This window comes from Amia ocellicauda, chromosome 9 (genome assembly GCF_036373705.1).
Source record: "Amia ocellicauda isolate fAmiCal2 chromosome 9, fAmiCal2.hap1, whole genome shotgun sequence".
Lineage (NCBI taxonomy): Eukaryota > Metazoa > Chordata > Actinopteri > Amiiformes > Amiidae > Amia > Amia ocellicauda.
In genome coordinates, this window is record NC_089858.1 from 13,066,596 (window position 1) to 13,087,843 (window position 21,248).

Sequence of the window (21,248 nt, forward strand, 5' to 3'; positions counted from 1 at the left end):
ATTTGTGTTTGTGAAATTAAAAGAGAGAGAGAGAGAGTAGAGAGAGAGACTGTTAGAGGAGATAGATGAGAAGGAGAGACAGAATAGGAGAATGGGGTGGGAGAAAGAGATTGACAAAGAGGAGGCAGAGACAAAGAGCAAAGAGAGAAGAGAAGAAAAAAACAAAACGTATAAAATATGCAGTCAGACCAGTTACCAGCTGCCCCAGTGCAGAGAGCTGCAGTGAGTTTAATGTCTGCAGTGAGTTTGCTGTGTTGCTTTGCGGCTAGAGACATCAGATGGCTGTTACAGGGCTCTGCAGTGTAGCGTCCCAGTCTCTCACACACACTCGCCCACACTCACTCACACTCCCCCCACACATACACACACTCCTACACTCCATTCTGACTCACTCCCACACACACACACTCACTGCCCACTGTTGTTTTCATGGTTGCCTGGCGCTGGGTTGTTTGATGTGGCCTATTGTCTGTGAGCTGTGCTGCTTCCTGCCCCCCCCCAAATCCTGGATAGCTCTGTCAGCCCGATAGGTATCTCGATGGGGCTCTTCCTCCAGCCAGAGTCGACACAATGACTAAAGCACGTCATTTCCCCCCTGCCGGCTTTCCCACCAGAGCCACAGCCAGGAGTGCAAAGGGAAATGGGAAAAAATAGGTGAAGGAGAGGGAGGGAGGGTTGGTGGGACCAGTGTGATGAAAATACTCTCCCTATATATATATATATATATATATATATATATATATATATAATATTTGCGAATGGAGGAAACCCTCCATTCAAATAAGGAAGAAATAATAATACAGGAATTCCATAGTGTTCTTAGCCTCCTAAAGCTGTCACACATGCCCCTCCCCTCCCACCTGTCTCCTTCCATCAAAAACAAAAATACATGAACCCCAATTATCATCGTCACCATCAGGACAAGAAAGCAAGATGCTAAGAGGGGGACTGGGCCGCTGCATCTGAGGTGTTTCCTGCCTGCCAGCCATGTCTCCCATTTCTCCCCCGCTCACTGCCCAGGGCCCGTCAACAGTCAGATGTCGCTCTGGACAGATGTGCTTGAAGTGTAGACTTTCATCTTTAATTTGAGGGTAGTTACATCCAAATTGGGAGAATGGTGTAGGAATTACACCCATCTTTATATGTGGTGCCCCCAATTTTAGGGGCTCAAAAGTAATTGGAATAACATACTAACATAATCATGAATTAAATAGTGAGTTTCAATACTTGGCTGCAAATCCTTTGCAGTCAATGGATGCCTGAAGTCTGGAACCCATAGACATCACCAGATGCTGGGTTTCTTCCCTGGTGATGCTCTGCCAGGCCTGCACTGCAGCCGTTCTTGTTCTTGGGGTGTTTTGCCTTCAGCAAGTGAAATGCTGCTCAATTGGAGTCAGGTCAGGTGATTGACTTGGCCATTGCAGAACATTCCACTTCTTCCCTTAAAAAAATATTGGGTTGCTTTAGCAGTATGCTTCAGGTCATTGTCCATCTGCACTGTGAAGTGCCGTCCAATGAGTTTTGAAGCATTTCGCTGAATCTGAGCAGAAAATATAGCCCAAAAAACTTTAGAATTCATCCTGCTGCTTTTGTCTACAGTCACATCATCAATAAATACAATGGAACCAGTTCCCTTGGCAGCCATACATGCCCATGCCATAACATGCTTCACAGATGAGGTGGTATGCTAAGGATCATGAGCAGTTCCTTCCCTTCTCCATACTCTTCTCTCCCCATCATTCTGGTACAAGTTGATCTTTGTCTCATCTGTCCATAGGATGTTGTTCCAGAACTGTACAGGGTTCTTTAGATGTTTTTTGGCTCTATCCTGGTCTTCCTGTTTTTGGGGCTTACCAATGGTTTACATCATGTGGTAAACCCCCTGTATTTACTCTGGTTAAGTCTTTTCTTGATTGTTGACTTTGACACAGATACGCCTGCCTCCTGGAGGGTGTTCTTGATCTGGCCAACTGTTGTGAAGGGGATTTTCTTCACCAGGGAAATAATTATTCTGTCATCCACCACAGTTGTTTTCCTTGGTGTTCCTGAGCTCACCAGTGCGTTCTTTCTTTTTAAGAATGTACCAAATAGTTGATTTGGCCACACCTGATGTTTTTGCTGTCTCTCTGATTGGTTTGTTTTGATTTCTCAGCCTAATGATGGCTTGCTTCACTCGCAGTGGCAGCTCTTTAGAATTCATATTTAGGGTTAACAGCAACAGATTCCAAATGCAAATACCACACTTGAAATCAAATCTAGACCTTTTATATGCTTACCTGTAATTGAACTAATGGAACAGCTGAGACAGCTGAGCAGCCAATTTGCCAATTACTTTTGAGGCCCTACAATTGGGGGTCCACATATAAAAATGGGTGTAATTCCTAAACCGTTCACCCAATTTGGATGTAACTACCCTCAAATTAAAGATGAAAGTCTACACTTACAAATCCATTGTGGTGGCATACAGAGCCAAAATTATGACAATTGTGTCACTGTCCAAATAATTATGGAACTAACTGTATATCATGCTCACATCCATCCATCCATCCATCCATATTTGAAACTGCTTAGTGAGGGTTGCGAGGAAGCCGGAGCTGATCCCAGCAGACGCCTGCACTGCACCGCCACTCTATAATATTTGCAGTGTATGCAATATATGCTACTGAATATCCTACTTATGGTATTAGAGGCCACTGATTTTATGTTATTTAAGGATGTTGGAGGTGGTTTCTCTGGGTGTCTGCGGCTACAAAACATATAGCAAATAGCAAAACTGTAGGTATAGGAGGGGTTAAACATCTTCTCCTACAGCAGCCTCCCCCTGCAGAGAAATAGAGAGCACTCTGTACAGAGAGAGAGAGAGTGAGATAGAGCACTCTTACAGACAAGCAGAGGGAGAGAGATCTTGCAGACAGAGAGAGCATTATATAGAGACTGAGAGAGAGAGTGTTCTGAGAGAGAGAGAGAGAGAGGGACAGGGAGAGGGAGCTTCCTGGTGTGTGCGGGCTGTTTCACAGTTTTGAAATGTTTTGAGGCCGACGGTGCATTCCTGCCGTGCGGTGATGTCATGAGAACTGGCCCCCGGCAGATAGGGCTGTTTGTGCCGAGCAGGAACTGGAGAGGGGGGGGCATAGGATTGGGGGTTCTGCTGAGAGAGAGAGAGAGAGAGAGAGAGAGAGAGGACAGAGTGAGTGAGTGAGCAAGCGAGCGAGTGCCTGGCAGGCGCAGAGCGGTGCGGTGGGATTCTCGCAGCGCAGCAGGAGCAATAGCTGCAGCAGTAGGGTGTTGGTAGGAAGTGCTGCTGCTTCACTGCGGCCCCTCGCACAGGCAGGAGGCTCTACTGTGTGGGGGGTGAAGTTGCCGTGCACTGGGTCAAGAGCGGCAGGCCTCTCTACCAGCTGTGCCCATCACTGCACCTTCTCTCCGGCAGTCCAGCAGTGATAGCTCCCTCAAAAGGGGGAAAAAATCTTACATTGTAGTTTTAGTGACAATTAAAAAAAAAAAAAGTCTTGCTTACATTTGCAGTTTGATTGTGGTTCTGTGGGGAGAGGGGAGGCAGTGTGTGAGAGAGTGTAAGTGTGTGTCTGTGTGTATCCATGTATGTGATTGTCCATGTGCGAGAGATTGCGATTGTGTGTCTGTGTGAGTAAGAATGCGAGTGTGTGTGTGTTAGTGGTATTGTGAGTTGACATGTTTCCTTCTGTGTCAGTGAGAGAATCTGAGAAATATCAGGATTCTATTAGTGTGTGTGTGTGTGTGTATGTGTGTATGTATATATATATATAAATGTATACAGAATGAGGCCTGTTTTCAGTTTATTAAACCCGCAACTGTAATCTCATTGAATTATGATCTTGCATTTACCATCTTAAAAAGGGATTTTCTTCAGCCTGTGTTATATACATGATGCATATCCGTCTCGCTATTGACTCAGTTTTACAGTATGAGTATTTTAATTGCTGGTTACTTAAGAGGCATTCTCCCTCTCTTTCTCTCCCTCTCTCACACATATACACACACACACACACACACACACACACACACACACAGTGGTGCCGGGCGTCTCGAGCACACTGCCCAGACATAATATTGAGGCCAGCTGACTCCTCCAGAGGATTCAGAAGCAGACTGGATGTGATTCTGGGATTGCTAGGTTGCTGTAGCTACCAGCCGAGCGCAGCACCATGGGTCAGTTTGAGCAGCTCTTGAAAACCCCCCCCTTAATATGATTCTTATGTGTCTTGTTTGTGGTTTTGCTCTGTGCGGTTTTCAGAGGTGGCTGCAGTGCTCGCTGTCGTCTGTAGGTGGTGCTCTTGCAGAGACCAGGGAGCCAGGCCTGCCATGTGGAGACTTGAGTCTTCCCCCAGCACTGGAGTGGCTCCGACTGCAGCCAGATACAGCGCAACATGTATCTCATGTGGCGAATGTATTGGTCGCAAATGTAGTTTGTTTAAATACCCATATTGGCTATTCTAAATATCTTATATGAAAATGTACACTCACCTAAAGGATTATTAGGAACACCATACTAATACTGTGTTTGACCCCCTTTCGCCTTCAGAACTGCCTTAATTCTACGTGGCATTGATTCAACAAGGTGCTGAAAGCATTCTTTAGAAATGTTGGCCAATATTGATAGGATAGCATCTTGCAGTTGATGGAGATTTGTGGGATGCACATCCAGGGCACGAAGCTCCCGTTCCACCACATCCCAAAGATGCTCTATTGGGTTGAGATCTGGTGACTGTGGGGGCCAGTTTAGTACAGTGAACTCATTGTCATGTTCAAGAAACCAATTTGAAATGATTCGACCTTTGTGACATGGTGCATTATCCTGCTGGAAGTAGCCATCAGAGGATGGGTACATGGTGGTCATAAAGGGATGGACATGTTCAGAAACAATGCTCAGGTAGGCCGTGGCATTTAAACGATGCCCAATTGGCACTAAGGGGCCTAAAGTGTGCCAAGAAAACATCCCCCACACCATTACACCACCACCACCAGCCTGCACAGTGGTAACAAGGCATGATGGATCCATGTTCTCATTCTGTTTACGCCAAATTCTGACTCTGACCATCTGAATGTCTCAACAGAAATCGAGACTCATCAGACCAGACAACATTTTTCCAGTCTTCAACTGTCCAATTTTGGTGAGCTTGTGCAAATTGTAGCCTCTTTTTCCTATTTGTAGTGGAGATGAGTGGTACCCGGTGGGGTCTTCTGCTGTTGTAGCCCATCCGCCTCAAGGTTGTACGTGTTGTGGCTTCACAAATGCTTTGCTGCATACCTCGGTTGTAACGAGTGGTTATTTCAGTCAAAGTTGCTCTTCTATCAGCTTGAATCAGTCGGCCCATTCTCCTCTGACCTCTAGCATCAACAAGGCATTTTCGCCCACAGGACTGCCGCATACTGGATGTTTTTCCCTTTTCACACCATTCTTTGTAAACCCTAGAAATGGTTGTGCGTGAAAATCCCAGTAACTGAGCAGATTGTGAAATACTCAGACCGGCCCGTCTGGCACCAACAACCATGCCACGCTCACAATTGCTTAAATCACCTTTCTTTCCCATTCAGACATTCAGTTTGGAGTTCAGGAGATTGTCTTGACCAGGACCACACCCCTAAATGCATTGAAGCAACTGCCATGTGATTGGTTGGTTAGATAATTGCATTAATGAGAAATTGAACAGGTGTTCCTAATAATCCTTTAGGTGAGTGTATATATATAATGCGCACACATGAGTTTTCTGTATGGGTATGTAGAGGTAAAAATTTGACCAGAAACAGTGCAAAAAAGAGAAGAAAGTAAACAGCTATGTGAGGGGCCCCAGTGTTGTGCAGACTCCTGGGGGATGTGTGTCCGTGTTGCATGCTGTGTTTACTATCACCTCAGGAATGCAGCCATTAAATGTGTATTTAATCCTCCGTGCAGACTCTGCACTGTGCTGCCTTCGCGGAGGCAGAGAAGGGTAACTGTCTCATACAGACAACGCCTTGTGTGCGGAGCTTACCTGTGGGGGCAGGTACTGCCGTGCATGCGCACTGTCGGGCACATCCTTGCTGGAGTGCACTTTTGAAGAGCGATGGGGGTGCGTGAGTGTTTCTTTCCGTTTCTGATTTGAAGAGATCCGTGGTGGACGGAAGTGTCTGTTTTATTTTAATTTGTGTTTGTTTTTTCATGGTTTTCATGTTTGTTTTAGTCTCCTTCAAGTTGTGTACAAAGCTAAGTCAATACTTCCACACCCAGCACTGAATTTGTCAGTTATCAAGCAAGCAAACAAATTAATTTTATTTGAGGAACAAGCAACAGCTCGAAATCACAATGCTGCTCTGTCCTTATTGTTGTGTAAAAGCCTTACTTTATGTGACACGTACACAAGTTCAATCTCCTAGCTTCTTTTGTTCCTTAGATGGTCCCCCAAGAATGAAGTGAGAGATTCAGGTTTGCACAGGGTTGACCACACCATGCTTCGGCAGTAGGCTTCAGGGGTCTGAGTCACATTTAATTGCTTCCCCCACCTCACTTCCTGGCATGCAGACCAATTTCAGAGAGGCTAAAAAGACAAAATGCAGACCCAAAACTTGATAAATGAAAAAACAAACAGAAGAGAAATTACATGGGAGTGTGTGTGTGTCTGTGTTTATGAGAGTGAAAGTGTGTGTATGTGTGTTAGTGAGCAAGTGTGTATGTATAGTGAATTACAGTGAACCACTCCCTGCGGTCTGACTTGCACTGCACTGTGCTGTGTGTCTGAATAGCTGTCAGGTTGGGACACCTTCACAGGAAATGGGCAGAGTCGCACATGTCTGAAGGGAACTGCGTCAGACTGTAAGAACGCAGCAGTTAGAGACAGGAAGCCAACCGGGCCCATCTCTCTCTCTCAATTCAGTTAAATTAAACTGTGCTTTATTGGCATGACCATCATTAGCAGTATTGCCAAAGCAGTTTACATAATAAGTATTGGTAATCAAAGGGAGAGGAAGTGTGTATAATATATCCCTATCTCTCTTTTGCTCCTTTGACGAGAGTCAGATATTGTTCTCTGTTTTTTACTTTACTTACTTACTTTAATGTGTTTTATTAACTTAATGTGTTAATTAATAAATCAACACAATGTTGGGATATTGACCCTCATACCTCCCAGGGCTTTGAGCAGTTGGGTGGGTTAAAACAGCTAAAATCTCCCCACTCTCTCTCTGTCCCCACTCTCTCTCTCTGTCCCCACTCTCTCCATCTCTCTCTCTCTCTCTCTCCCCACTCTCTTCATTGCTCCTTCTCTCCCTCTGGTTCCTCTCTCTCTCCCCACCTGCTCTATCTCTCTCCCCCCATCCCTTCTGTCCATGTTGTGTTTCCAGACCGCCGCTCTCTCTGACACTGATGTGGGCTGAGAGGAGGATGTGAGCTGAAATCCAGCAATTACACATCAGGCCTGGGAACTGAAGGGTAGACTTCCACCCTCACCCTCCCTCTTTCTCTCTGTCTCAGTCTCTCACCCTCTCCCTCCTGCTCTATTTCAGCCTCTCACCCTCTCTTCCTCTCATCCTCTTCCTAAATCCCTGTCCTTTTCTCTCTCTCCATCTTTCCCTCTCTTTATATACATATATTGTTGTGTGTGTTGGTTTTCATTCCACTCAAGCTCTTAATTAGAAGGTATTTCAATTAAGCCGTTCATTATTTGCTTGGATCGATTTTTCTACCTAACCTGCTTTGTCTGTGGCCCTAGTCCACCTTTGTGCACTTTGGACTGCACAAATCACCATACCACACCGATTGACTTGTTCATGGAATTAGTCCTCACTGCAGTGCCCAGAGCTGCTTTGTGCAATACATTAATAAATAAGTAAAACTGACGCCACAGGTTCATAGCTCTGACTTGGGGCACAGTCTGAACACTGGGGCTGACTCTACAGACTCAAGTGCAGACTCACTGACTTCCTGTTTAACCCACCCCCCTCCTCTCTTCTCCAAATCCAATAGACACACTGACTTCCTGCCGTGATCCCCTGTGTCCCCCCCAGCACTGCCCCCACGGGCCCCAGGAGACCAGAAATGCTAATTGTCAGATTAAAGACTCGTTAAATTGCTGTGCCGGCTCTAATGAGACTGTGTGTTTATGAAACGCCCCTGGAGACTCAGAGAACCCCCCTTACCAACACACACATACTCACACACACACTCTCCTGACATACACACACCGCTCCTTTTACTGTGAGTGTGAGCATGAACGTGAAGGTGTGAGTGTGCTGGTGTCGGCTCACAGTGAACGTTTTCCCTGCTCCATGGTTTAATATCCCACAGCAGAGCTCCCCTGGCAGCTTCTACTTCGCCTCTCTCTCTCTCTCTCTCCCTCTCCCTCTCCCTCTCATTCCCCGGCATCCTAAAACACTCTGAAACAGCTGTGCTCCGGACAGTAGCTCCTCTGCCTCCTGGCCGCAGAGACTGCAGCCTCTTGTAAAACTGATTCTTTTAACAAGGCCCCACACAGTCTCTCTCAGTCAGTTCCCTAGTGGCTTATATTTTTTTATTATTATTATTATTATTATTTCTTTTTTTCTGCATTATTATGTTAGATTTTTATGCATGTAGAATATAACAAGCACAAATGTAATATTTGGCTCACACTGGTCTGTCAGTGCCTCAGGACTGTCCAATGTGACAGGCTGTGGCTGTGTGACGTGGCTGTGCCAGGCAATGTGTGAGAGAGCATGATTTTTCTTCAATTCAGCAACCAGAAGAGGAATTTGGCTGCTGTGCATCCTGGAAAGAGAGAGTGAGAGGGAGGGGGAAAGAGAGAAAGAGCTCCTGTTCTCTCTTCCCTGCATTACATTTTGGGTAGGGGGTGTGGGGGGGGATACCTGTGGTCAGGAATGCGTGACAGTCACTGCTGCTGCTTTGTACACCTCCCCTTTCCTAATCATCCTCCCCCCTGCCCTTACCTCCCTTCATCCCACCCTTCCCTTCCACCACTCCTCCACTCCAGTCAGAACCACAGTGCTACTCTTGTTTACTTAGCAGGCTTTGTTCTTTTACAGAACTACAGAAAGAGTGAGAGATGGGGGGTAATGAAGAACAGAATGAAAAAGATTAAAGGGCAGAGAGAGGGGGAAAAAAGAGATCAAAGACAGACATGGACATGGTAAGGAGAGCAGGTGCGTGTTGTCGTGGCAGGGACAGGCCATCAGGCTCACACACTGAGACTGGGTTCCTCTGGCCTCCTGTCTGACTCAGGCCTGGCAGGGGGAAACTGCGGTGTTGGCCTGTCATTGTCAGGATGCCGGCAGTTGCGTAGTTTATACAAATCTGCACCCTGAGACAGAGGAAGAGAGAGATTTTTATTGGAAAGATTATTATTAAGGTATTTAGCTGATGCCCTTTATATACCTTTTTGCTTTAATAATAATAATGATAATAATTGGTAGTAGTGTGAATGTGTCAGTATGTGTGTGTGTACAGTGTGCTGGTGCCGGTGCGCTGTGCAGAGCCGGGCAGCAGTGAGTTAAGCCTGTGCCTGTGATGCACTTCCTGTGCAGGGTGACGGCCAGGGCTGCTGTGCTGCTATCAGGGTCGGGAAGCTGTTTGTTTTGGGAGAACTGGGCAGAGAGCGCTGGGAAGGGCCTGTCCAGGGGACCCCCCTTGGGAGGCAGAGTTGGGGGAAGTGGTGGGGATTGGATGGCGGGGGGATGGCGGCATTCACCAACAAACAAGGGGTAATTGCAGTGGGGAGTAGAGTTGGGGAGGTCGGCTTGGGAACCGGCTGGGACTACTGGGCCATTGTAATACATGAGATAAAAATGGAATGGAAAAATTGCCATTTTTTTTTTTTACTTAAAAGAAAAAAAAGTGATTCGCCACTCTCCTTGCATCCCAATTTGTCCTTTCTCACAGGAACTGGGGATCCGGATTCTGTGCTTGTTAACCCTTTCGGACAAGGTCGTGGTGCATCTCTCTCTGTCTAGCCAGCTATGGTCCTGATAGCTCCATGTTAGACTCCGCTCCTGATTTTTGCAGCCGCCCGCTTCTTTCGTGAAATTTGTACACTGCGTCCACAACGCAACCCATCACGTCCTCTCAAGTCTCAGATCATTCTTGGATGCATGGACATTCTGAGTAATAAAGTAATACAATTATCAATGTTTTGTTGGGGGGGTCACCAGAAATGTGGACTGTGGTGTGTCCCAGACTGGAGTGGACTGCCTGTTGTTGCCTACTGTACAGGTGCAGGAGATGTGTAGAGCTGAAGTCTTGAGCCCTGGTCCAGAAAAGCCCCAGTGGGTTAGGGTGTGTGATGCCTCCCAGCAACAGCTCAAGATGGCGTTGCTCCTGTCTAACAATGCCAATTATTTCTGTTCAATTAGCTAATTAAGTGTGCTCGGCCAGAATGAGAGTGGGCAGCCTCTGTGGCTCACCAGGGCCTGGGCCAGAGACACTACATCTGAGGTGCTGGATAAAAAGAAAACAATTAAATTTAAAGTCTAAAATTAAATAAAATCTGAAATAACCGTTGCCTTCATGTGACAGCACTGTCTGTAGTTTTTGATTGGATGTGTATTATTTTGCATGGTAGTGTGTAGCTCAGCATCAGTGCTAGTTGGCTAGTGGCAGTAGCAGTATTTGGGTTGGGTGGGGTTGGCAGCGGTGAAAGGACGGTAGCAGGTTTCAGTGGCCAGGGGTGCTGGGGGTGTGTGCCAGGTGGTCTCCTCCAGATTTAGGAACAGATTTATCTTCTTAGTTTATTGGGTCTTGAAGTGGCAGTCTTGTGCTGGAGAGGATGATGTTGGCTTGACCTCACTGCCAAGACCTTCTGACCGCTGCTACAGTTACTGTCCTTGGCACAGCTTTCATGGGACACACCATCTGTGTATGTGTCTGTCTATCTGTGTCGGTATACAGATGTGGTCGAAAATACACACATCCTTCGCGTGAGACCGTGTTTTTGCGTGCATTCATTTAGTTGAATACATATTATTCATTCAATTATATACTTATTGATCAATGGTAAGTTTGTTGTACACAGTTTCACCCTTGGCTTGGGGACGACGACACTGTGAAGATTAAACTGATAATTGGTCAAGTGTCATGGATGATACTGACATTGAATAAACGATAGCATGGCGAGACTGACGCATGTGAATACTACATCCGTCTGTCCCTGGTTTCTGTTCTTGTGGAGGGGCCAGTGTCTGTCTGTCTGTCTGTCTGTCTGTCTATTCACCAGTCTTATTCCATATCTGTCCCTCTGCAGATGTCCTATCCATGCAGTAGCTTTGCTAATTAAAACTTAATTATAACAATCATCAAAGAGCGAAACTGAAACCTCTCTTTCTCTTCTTCCTCCTCCTGCTCTCTCTCTCTCTCTGTCCTCTTCTCTCCTATGCAGAGTCCCTCTATTTTTGTCAACCTGTCCCTGTTTCCCACAGAGTCGTTCCCATGCCGATCAACTCTGCTCTGAGATAGCGGGCTTGTTCAGCACTGGATGGGGGGGGGGGAGGAGGAGGAGGAGGGAGGGAGAGAGAGAGAGAGCAAGAGAGAGGGGGAGGGGGGGGTCTGAGAGAGACTTTGTTCCCACACTTATAATTACTGGGTCACAGGGGACTTAAAGAAACCTGCCTGTGGCCCAAGGGAACTAACTGGGCTGTTCCTGCAGTCCGAGAGAGAGGGAGAGGGAGAGGGAGGGAGAACTCTCCCAACCCCTTATGCTGCCATTACCTCATTGCTTTCACACTAGAGGCGACCCCCCCTACCCCTGGGTTCCCATCCCCCCATCTCTCTCTCTCTCTCTCTCTCTCTCTCTCTCTCCCTCTCCTTTGTCATCCCATCCCCCCTTTTTTATTCCTTCACTGTTCATCACCTTCTTCTTCTTCAGCTTCCTTTTTTAATCCCTTGCTCTCTCTCTCCCACCACTTCACCCCTGCTCTCTCTCTCTCTCTCTCTCTTTCTCTTAACCCCCCTCTCTCCCCTCTTTCTCCTTCACAGCCTCTCTCAGGTCACTGTCTGCCTCTTTTCCTCCTTGTTGACACCAGCTTTCTGGGAGGCTTTGAAGTCTCTGTCCTGCCCAGCTTTTGTGCCCACAATTCTCATGGTCCATATCCTACAGCATCAGCCCCCCCCCCCTCCCCCCCCTCTGCTCCCCCCCTTCATTTCTCTGTATCTGTCTGTCACATTTTCTCTCTCTCTTTCACTTTCTCTCTCCTGAAGACCTCTAGACACAGCACACAATCTCTCCTCCTCTTCCACACATCTAATAGCTGGCACTAGTTCTTATCTGTCCGAGTCTTAAAGAAGCCTCGTCCACAATCCTCGTACCCCCCATCTCCACAGCAACCCCACTGTCTCTCTCTGTGTCCCTCCATCACACACACTGTCTCTGGTGTTGGAGAGTCCCTCTGTTTGTCCGTCCTTTTCTGTGTTTCCTGTAGTTCTCGCTCAATCTCAGGACCCTTCTCTGTCCCCAACCCTGAACCCAGAGGCCATGTGGAGCTCCCTAGTTGAACTATTTCCTTATATGTATACATTTGTTATGTCAAGCTCACTGGAGCTCACTGTCCTCATGCAGTGCGACAGCGAAGGGAACAGCAGGTCTGTGTTTCTGGTTTTCTGTCCTCCGTGCCTAATGGTTTTCCTTCTTTCTTTTTCTGTCCTGTGCTGTGTGCAGCCCTCTCTCTGTGGCAGTGTGTCGTGACAGGGCGTTGTTCTTTACCAAAATTGAGTTGAGTTGTGTTGCGTTGAGTAGAGTTGAAAAGCAGCTGTGTGAAGTTATCCAGTGTTGTATGCATTGGGCAGCCAGCCTGTGGGGACCACCGTGCCCCTCCACCCTTTCATCACACACAGGGCAGTGAGGGGAGAGGAAGCTCTGGGGTGATGGGGGGGAGGAGGAGGAAGTGGAGGAAAGATGCACTGTGAGGAACACTAGGATCCCTTATGGTGTTTATGACCTAGTGTTAATGCCTGTGATTGTGTCGTCCCCGTCCCCCCCCACTGTGTTTTATGTCTCTTACTGTCCTTCTCACTCTCCCTCCCTGGACAGAAGACCACTGTGTCTCTGTGCATCTCTGTCTCTCTCTGTGTGACTGTCTGTCTCTCTCTCTTTCCCCTCCTCTCTCTCTGGGGCTCAGTCTCTCTGTGTCTGTGTTGTTCCCTCACCATGCCCTCCTGTCTGTCTCTGTGTGTCTCTGTCCATCTGTCTCCCTGCCTCTCAGGTTTTGTTGTCTTTCTGATATGTGGCCCAATCAAATATTACACTAAATGAAACTGCAAAATAGTCAGAATATTAAACTTAAAATGTGGAATTAGCCCCCCCCTCCTTGACCCAGAGACTGCGTGAGAACTTGTAGCTCCTGAACAGTCCCCCCCCCTCTCTGTCTGTCCCTCTATCTCACTGTGATTCCCTGTGGGCCTGTTCATTGAGTGACTGAGATAAGAGTCTGGTTATCGCAAAGGGAAAAATACAACCATTTCTCTCTCTTTCTCTTTCTCTCTCTCTCTCTCTCAATCTCTTACACACTCTTTCCTTCCCTCTCCCTCCTCCTCCTTTCTTCCTTTATCTTGCTCTCCCTTTATTTCTCTCTCTCTCTGTTTTATCTTCTCAAACTTCCTTATCTCTCACCCTATCTCTCTCTCTATTTCTCACCCTATCTCTCTCTCACTCACTCTCCCTGGGGATTGGCACAGCTTGGCACTGCGATTTCCGTTTCGTCAAGGAATGAAAGAGCTGGTTTCTCACATCAGCTCCATCTCCGCTCTTTAGTGTAAACAGACAGCGGCTCCAGAGAGACCGGCTGGGGCTGCGGGCCGGAGCTGCTTCCCACAGCTCCAGCACAGCACTACAGCAGTGGCCAGGCCATCAGACGCCCTGTGCCCTGACTGCTACAGCCTGGCTATATAGTGCCTTTCACCCTAACACTGCAGCTACAGCCTGCCAATATAGTGCCTTGCACCCCAACACTGTAACTATGACTGATGTCTATAGCACCTTACAACCTAACCACTACAGCCTGGTCTTGTTGCACCTTGCACCCCCAGCACCCCTGTATGAGTCAAATGCAGTGTTATGTTTTTGGCACATTAATTATGTTGTTTATATTTGTATGTGTAAACATACAAATACGGGATTTGGATATATCACGGTCGGGGGGGTTTGCTCCCATTTATTTATCGTCAAGATGCACCTGCTTCTGAATAGAATGAACCTCTTTATTGTTTAACCTCCATTGTGTTCTAATATTCAGTACATAGGCTGCTGTTACCAGTAGTGTAGGAGGTTGGTGCAATGTGTTAATGCAAAACACTTAATGTCTGCCCTTCTCTGCTGTATGTGGAGATGGCAATTTCTCGTGTGTAAAGCAATGGTTGAAAAGCAAATTGAAAAGTTACACTATGCACTGTATTAACAGCCTATTGCTCTCTGAGTTTCTAGATGTATTTCTGCCCTGTTTATAATTACTGAGGCCTGCAGTTGTTAAGTTGGGTTTTTGTAAATAAACAAATACATTAAATCACTAACACCCCCGTATTTATATGTCTTAATTTGTGCAAGTTTGAGGAGCGAAACGCATTGCATGTAGAAAAGTGTCTTGATATGATGTCTTGTGTTTCTGATGTATGACGTGTGGCTGTGTGAAGCCTGCCCCCCATGCTATGCCTGACCACATGTGTGCTGTGTTTTACATGTGGGATGCAGTATGGCATCTGAGTGAGGGAAGAACGGGTGAAATGCACTCAGCCATCGGAATCCTAAAATACACCCCTCTCTCGGTCTCTCTCATTCACTTCTTCTCTCTCTCCCTCTCTGTACTCTCTCTCTCTCGTGTGTTCTTCTTTCTCCCAGTCTGTTGGTCTATCTCTCTGTCCCTCTTTTTTTCTATCCCTCTCTCTCTGTCAGTGACCAGGCAGTGTGAGAGATTTGGCCAGCCGCCCCTCCCCCCACTTTCCCACAGCCCCCCCCTCGGCAAAGGGCTACACGCCTGGGAAAACACTGCCACCACCCCCCCCGCTCTATCTGTCTCTCTATCTCTCCCTCTCGCTCTCTTTTTCTGTCCCTCTGCCTGAGGTCTGGGAATGTCACTGTCCCCTCTTTCCCTCAAAGACCTCTCTCACTCTCTCTTTTTCTCTATCTCTCCCTATCTATCCCCCCCATCAGTTTCAAAATTAAAACTAACTTTATTGACATGGCCAGCCGATCGGATGTTTCCACAAGGTGTTCATAGAGCCCCCTGCCCAAGTGCAGAAACATCAGAGCAGCCCATCTGTGGAGGTGTGGGGGGTCTCTCTTAGGATGAGTAAAACCAAGTTAACAAACTTCTAGGACCTCCGCATTCATCCGCAGACATGCACAAACCGCACTCACCACATGTACACAACTTGGCAAGCACGAGTGATTTCACAGCACCGGCTCGCCGCCACCCTGTGCCGGATGCAGCAGTTACTGAACAAGGAGGGATGAATGGATCTTTATTTTATTTATTGTTTAAATTTAATTGTATTTATTTTTCCCATGTTTGCTGAGCCCAATGTTTGTGTGCTTTTTCAAAGTGCAGTAAGGAGTCTGTCTCAACAAGTACTGCGCTCACCCGCCCAGCCCCGCTTCCGCTCCTGACCAGAGCAGAGCAGTGAACTGAGCTGATGAACGAGTGCCCGTGGCACAGAGAGGAGAGGGGAGCTGTGTGGGAACAGCAGGAATGTGTGTGTGTCAGTGTTGCTGCTAGTGTGTGTATCTGTGTGTTTCTGTCTTTCCATAAGTGTGTGAGACAAGGTTGGTGTGTCTCTGTGTGTGAAGGTCTGTGTCTCGGTGTGGATCAGTTTCCATGTTTCTGTGTGCGTCAGGGTCTGTGTATGTCTGAGACATATGTTTCTATGCGAGTCAGTATGTCTCTGTGTATCTCTGTTTGTCTATGTGTCTGTGTCTGTTTGTCTGTGTGTGGGTGAGTGTGTGTATCTGTGTGGGTCAGTGTGTGTGTCTCTGAGTCTGTGTTGGTCTATCTCTGTGTGTGTGTGTGTGTCAGTGTATCTCGGAGTCTGTGTGGGTCTGTATGTTTGTTGGGAGACTGCTGTGGGAGTGTGTGGGAGGTGCTGATGAGTGTGTGTGTGATTGCCAGCTCAGGGGTGTTTTGCAAGTACAAGCTTCTGCTTGTGGAAGTATTTGGTTGTTGTTTGTTTTGTTTCTTGATTCCTTTCCTAGTCGTTCATTGCCCAGAGTGTTTCTATGCGTGTGTGTCAGTGTGTAAGTGAGTGGGTTGAGGTGTGTCCTGGACACAGTATACATAAAGGGATTAAAAGGGAATTTCCACTGCAAAGTTTCCTCAGTAGAGTGAGGGTTTTATTGAGGTGTTTCTCTTCCTCTCTCTCTCTCTCCCTCCCCCCCCACCAGGAGCAGGGAGTGTGGGAACAGAGGGGGGAGGGGGAGATCAAGGATTGGGGAAGGTGTGCTTCCTTAAAACCTTAGGGGTCAGAGGTCAGCACCAGAGCATTCAGTGAGCTCAGGCTAATCCACAGAATGGCAAGGAGGGGTATTAAAGCCGGGCTGGGAGGGGCTAAAAACTGCCGTCTATGTGCGTCTATGTTCATCTATGTGCGTCTCTTTGTTGCTCTCTGTGTTGCTCTCTTTGCATCTCTGACTCGGATCAGGCAAGTCTGCACTTCTGTGTCCCAGGGGCTGGATATCTTATTAAGAGCGTGTCTTTCAGGTCATCCTTACAGACCTGCAGGGAAGGTAGCATCTAAATTGAATCAGTTAAACGCAGAATGATCAGAGTAATTGATAGCAGGGGCGTTCTCTGCTTTCAGCATTCCCCGGCATGCTTCAGGGCAGGGGTTGTGGATGGGGGGGTCAGAAAGCAGAGTCTCCCACAGGACTAAATTAGCCCATCGATGCACCCGATTCCACCACAGAGCTCCTGTCGTGTGGCTGTACGCCAGCATTGGCACACTGTTGGCTGCTCCTCTGGCTGAGGTCTCCAGGCAGCTCTCTACACACAAAAAAATATATCCTAAAAGAAAAGTGTGTTGTGGCTCAGCTGGTGCAGACATTAAACGCATCCCTGCTTCCTTCCAGTCCTCGGGGTACTGATCCCCACACGGGTTTCTCTGCATCTCGCTGTGTGCCGGTGTTGTGCAGTTTGCATCGCGGCTGTGAAGATATTGTGTTGCTCTGTCCTGCTTTAGTGCACAGCGTGGGTGTGGAGCGTGTCCGGGCACGTCTTCCGTTAAGTGTGTGTCTGTGTGTGTGTGTGCGTGTGAGTGTTTCATTTTGCGTGTTAGTAAGCTAGATAATTAGAGTGTGTGGGTATGTATGCGAGGGCAATTATAAGTAGAACAACAAAAAGAATAACGTTCACATGTGGAGCAATTGTCATCCCAGAGAATTGCCAAGCCTTCTGACACGACAGCTTGAGGAAGGCCTGAGATGACAGAGGGCCCTGTGATCTGTTCTTGTTCACCCTTTTATTTTTTATTTTAATTTTGCTCATCTCTATCAGACCCCAGAAACAGACCTTGAGAGCTGATATAGAAACTGATGAGGATTTTTAAAACATGGGTTTCAGAAGAACAAATCCCAGGCAAGGTTTCTGCATCTCAAGGGCCACGGTGAACTCCGACACATGCAGGCTGCACTGACCCTTTCACACAGCTTTGCCAGTGAACAGCTGCCAGGCTCTGGATTGACTAATCAGCCTCCGAGCTGTGGGAAGAATATACATGCTCTGACTCACCTGGAGAGAGAGAATAGAGGGAGGGAGGGAGGCTGGGAGTTGGATTCCTCCCAGAACTCTAGGATTAATGGGTCTAATAATGTACAACAATTTGTTTTTGTTTTGGTTTAAAATCCTATTTTCACCCGATTGCATGGGTGGAACAAAGATGACATGCAAAATCACTGCAAAATCACTCCATTACCTCACACTGAGGAAATCTATATTTGGTGACTACCAAAACATGTCTAAAATTATTCACGGTGGGGTGACATAGAAACAAAGACGAGGAGAGAGGTAGATTAAGGGACATGGAGATGGAGACAGAGCGATTGGGATAGACTGTCAGGGCAAAGGCGGTACCACACACAGCTCCTTCTTTCCCCCACCTCGGCACCTGGCCTGTGCTGGCTTCCCACACCTCTCCCAGGGAGCAGACTGTGACCCCGGAGTGAGTAAGTCAATATTTAGAATCGGAATGAATCGCAGAGCATTACAATAACATTCCCCAAATACTTGTGTGTGCTTGTGAAAATATTTTGGATTGCACAACATGCCCTGGCAGGACTCCCAGCAGCCTAGTGAGCTGTATAGAGAGCTGCAGGCAGGGAGGGAGGGAGGTAGGGAGACGAGACGAGACGGGACGAGAGGAGAGGATGGCGGGCAGGCAGACAGACAGAGGGAGAATGCACCGAGGGATGCAGTGACAAAGATACGAGGCAAAAGAAGAAGGCAGGAGGCAGAGAGAGAGAGAGAGAGAGGAGAGAAATGGAGAAGAAGGAAAAGATGTGGCAGAGAGAGACATACAAAGTTGTGCATAGACAGAGAGAGTGTGAGAGGGAGAGACCTGCATACCTGCTGTAGTTTTTATTCCCCATTGCCCTGTTCTTCAGTACTGGAAAAGTCTATAAATGCTTTGTCAGCACTGATGTGATTTAGTCAGGCCAATAATGCTTTTATTCTCATCTGAATTTTAGATCGAGACAGAGAGATTGTAACCTGCACACACCCCAGGTCATCGGGTAATCCACTGTTGTGAAAAGCACAGGTCAGTGTCGGAGGGCGGTGAGTTTGGGCTGGAGTCCGGCCTGTAGCTCTTTTAGGCTGTAGGGTCCCTCATGGCTGACCAGCCCCAGGCTCACGGGCCACACTGCTCTGCCCATACTGAGGCCGAGACGGACAGACAGTGGTCTGTGCACGTTGAGAACGGTGAGGGAATGTTCAGCAAGCAGGTAATAAACCCGATGAGAGATCAGGTGAGCCCAGAGCAGTGGAGACTGGTCAAAGGGAAAAGCTTTTTAATTCTCCACTGCATTTCTGTGACCTCCTCTGCTCCTGCCTGCTCTTACTGTGCCGTGCACTCCAATTCAGTACAGCACTTCAGTGCTTTACCATGCCGTGCTGTACAACACCTTCCCATACGCTCCAAGACAGTCCAGTCCAGTCCAGTCCAATGTATCAATACAGTACAATCCATTCCAATGAGAAAAGAAAGCGAGGGCAGAGAAGGATGTCACTGTGTTTGTTTTTGTGCGTGTGTGCGTGCGTTTGTGTGCTGGTGAGTGTGTCTGTGTTTTGCTGTGCTGTATTGCTTTATTGCCTGTGTATTTGAGAGGCCCTTGTACAGGTTAGTGATGAGGAGCTGGCCCGGGAAGGGGGGTGGAAACCGGGGTGGAGGACGATTTGTGACGCAGGTGTAGGGAAACTTTGACAATATCAATGTGGGTGTCTTTACTGCCGCCTGCCTATCCTGTCTCTGCCTGTCTGTCTGCCCGTCTGCCCACCCGTCTACCCATATCTTTAAGAGATATGCTGAGGACGCATATCTCTTGGTTCCTGATCTAAAATCTGGTTCTGGAATGCCTGTGATTTTTTTTCTGCCTTTGATAGTGTGTTACTGTGTCGTTTTTTAAGCGAGCGAGGCTGTCTGTCTCTGTTTGTGTGTGTGTACGTGTGTGTGTACATGTTTGTGTGCTCAACTGTGTTGCTCAACCCTGTCTGAAAACCCTATATAAACTCTTTCTCTCACACTGTCTTTATGTAATATTGTAGTGCTTTCTTAGATCCCCCCCACCTACTTCACACCACCACCACCACCACACTCCTGTCACTTCCCTCCCCGGCTGCTGTCCTCAGTCATGCAGTAGGCTCTAATTTGACAGATGCAACACTTCACCAGGGACAAGGCGGGCCAGCCAGGCAGACTGACCACCACAGTGCCGTGTTAGGAGTCGTTAGTTCCCTCCTGCTAATGACTGTTCCCGTCCCAAGTGTCCTGCCAGAAGTCTTCCATGTTTGATACTTGCCCTCCTCTCTCCCTTCTGCCCCCCGCTGCTCCTCCTCCACTCGCAGTCGCAGTCCCCTTTGATCTGCGGGAAGCTGTGTTGTGTCGTCTGTCGCCGTGTGACACTTTGCTCCATTGTGTGGCTAGGTCATTGTGTGACTAGGTCATTGTGTGGTTAGGTCACATTTTTGAATTTCACTCTCACATACACAAACACTCTCTCAATGTCCCTAGATAGAGGTCTTTGGAGTGTGTCAGATTCCTATACCTCGGAGCCCCTGTTCCCACTATTGTTGTTGTTTTGATTATCATTGTGTTTGCTATTAATATCATCATTATTCATATTGGAGGGAACGCAGTGTTTGCACTGTGAGACAGTTGCTTCCCTCTGGGCTCTCTGAGTGAAAAGGACCTGGTCGATACAGGGCTCTGCGTTGTCCCTGTTGTTTCATTGTAGTTACATGTTGTGTTAGCTGGGGTTGGGGGGGCAGGCAGTTAAGGCAGGGGCAGTCACAGGGCACGGGGTGAACCTCCCCCCCCAGGGCACCGCTCCCCCCCAGGCCAGCGAGTCCACAGAGCTCGTTAGACGGGTAATTGATTAGACACGATCTGCCGAGCACTGCTGTAATCCATCACTCCTGGTCACATTACCCGTCGGCCTGTTTTTTATTCACATTGGCTGCTTTCCAGTTGCCCAATTATCCTCGGAGCTCGAGTGCTCTTATTGTTGTTTTTATTTTTGTTGTATTTATTTATGTCCAGCATGCAGTTAAATGAAGAAAGGGTTTGATTGGTTCTCGGTGAACAAAGAGCTGGGAGGCCGAGGCCACAGGAGTCTGATGCAGGGACTTGGAGGCACAGACACAAGAATCTGCCCATCAGCAGCATAGGGCTGAGGTACATCATGCTCCCTTGCTGTCCTGTGCTATGAGGCCGTCCTGTCATTTTGTTCATTGCTGGGATAAAGGCATCGGATACTGATGTACATGAGGGGAAGAGTGACGGAGAGGAGGAGGAAATAGAGGGAGAGCTTCTGTAGCGCTTGTGTGGTTGTTATTGAAGCTATCAGGCCCACCATTTTACAATGCAGCAGCGTTCCTTGAAAGTAGAGACGTAAATGCGTCGACCATAACGGTGAATAATTACACCTGTAAAACCTCCACTGCGACCTTGGCCTTTATACCTGCTCTCCCAGTGGGTGTTTTGAAAAGTTTTTTGTCATCTTCATGGGGGGTGGGGGGAGATATTTTTTTTATAGAGAGAATAAGCACAGGGGTAA

At 47.6% G+C, this 21,248-nt stretch overlaps 1 protein-coding gene across 4 annotated transcripts in view; it reads left to right on the forward strand.

Moving 5' to 3' along the window:
* The window catches only part of exd3 (exonuclease 3'-5' domain containing 3), a 61,227-nt gene that overhangs the window by 27,594 nt on the left and 12,385 nt on the right, over nucleotides 1–21,248 (forward strand). The window contains exon 19 of one of the 4 annotated variants that reach the window (XR_010819984.1): nucleotides 18,663–18,733. The exons of the other annotated variants lie outside the window; for them this stretch is intronic. The gene's annotated coding sequence lies outside the window, so the exon portion shown is untranslated. The remainder of the gene's footprint in view (nucleotides 1–18,662; nucleotides 18,734–21,248) is intronic. 4 annotated transcript variants of the gene reach the window in all.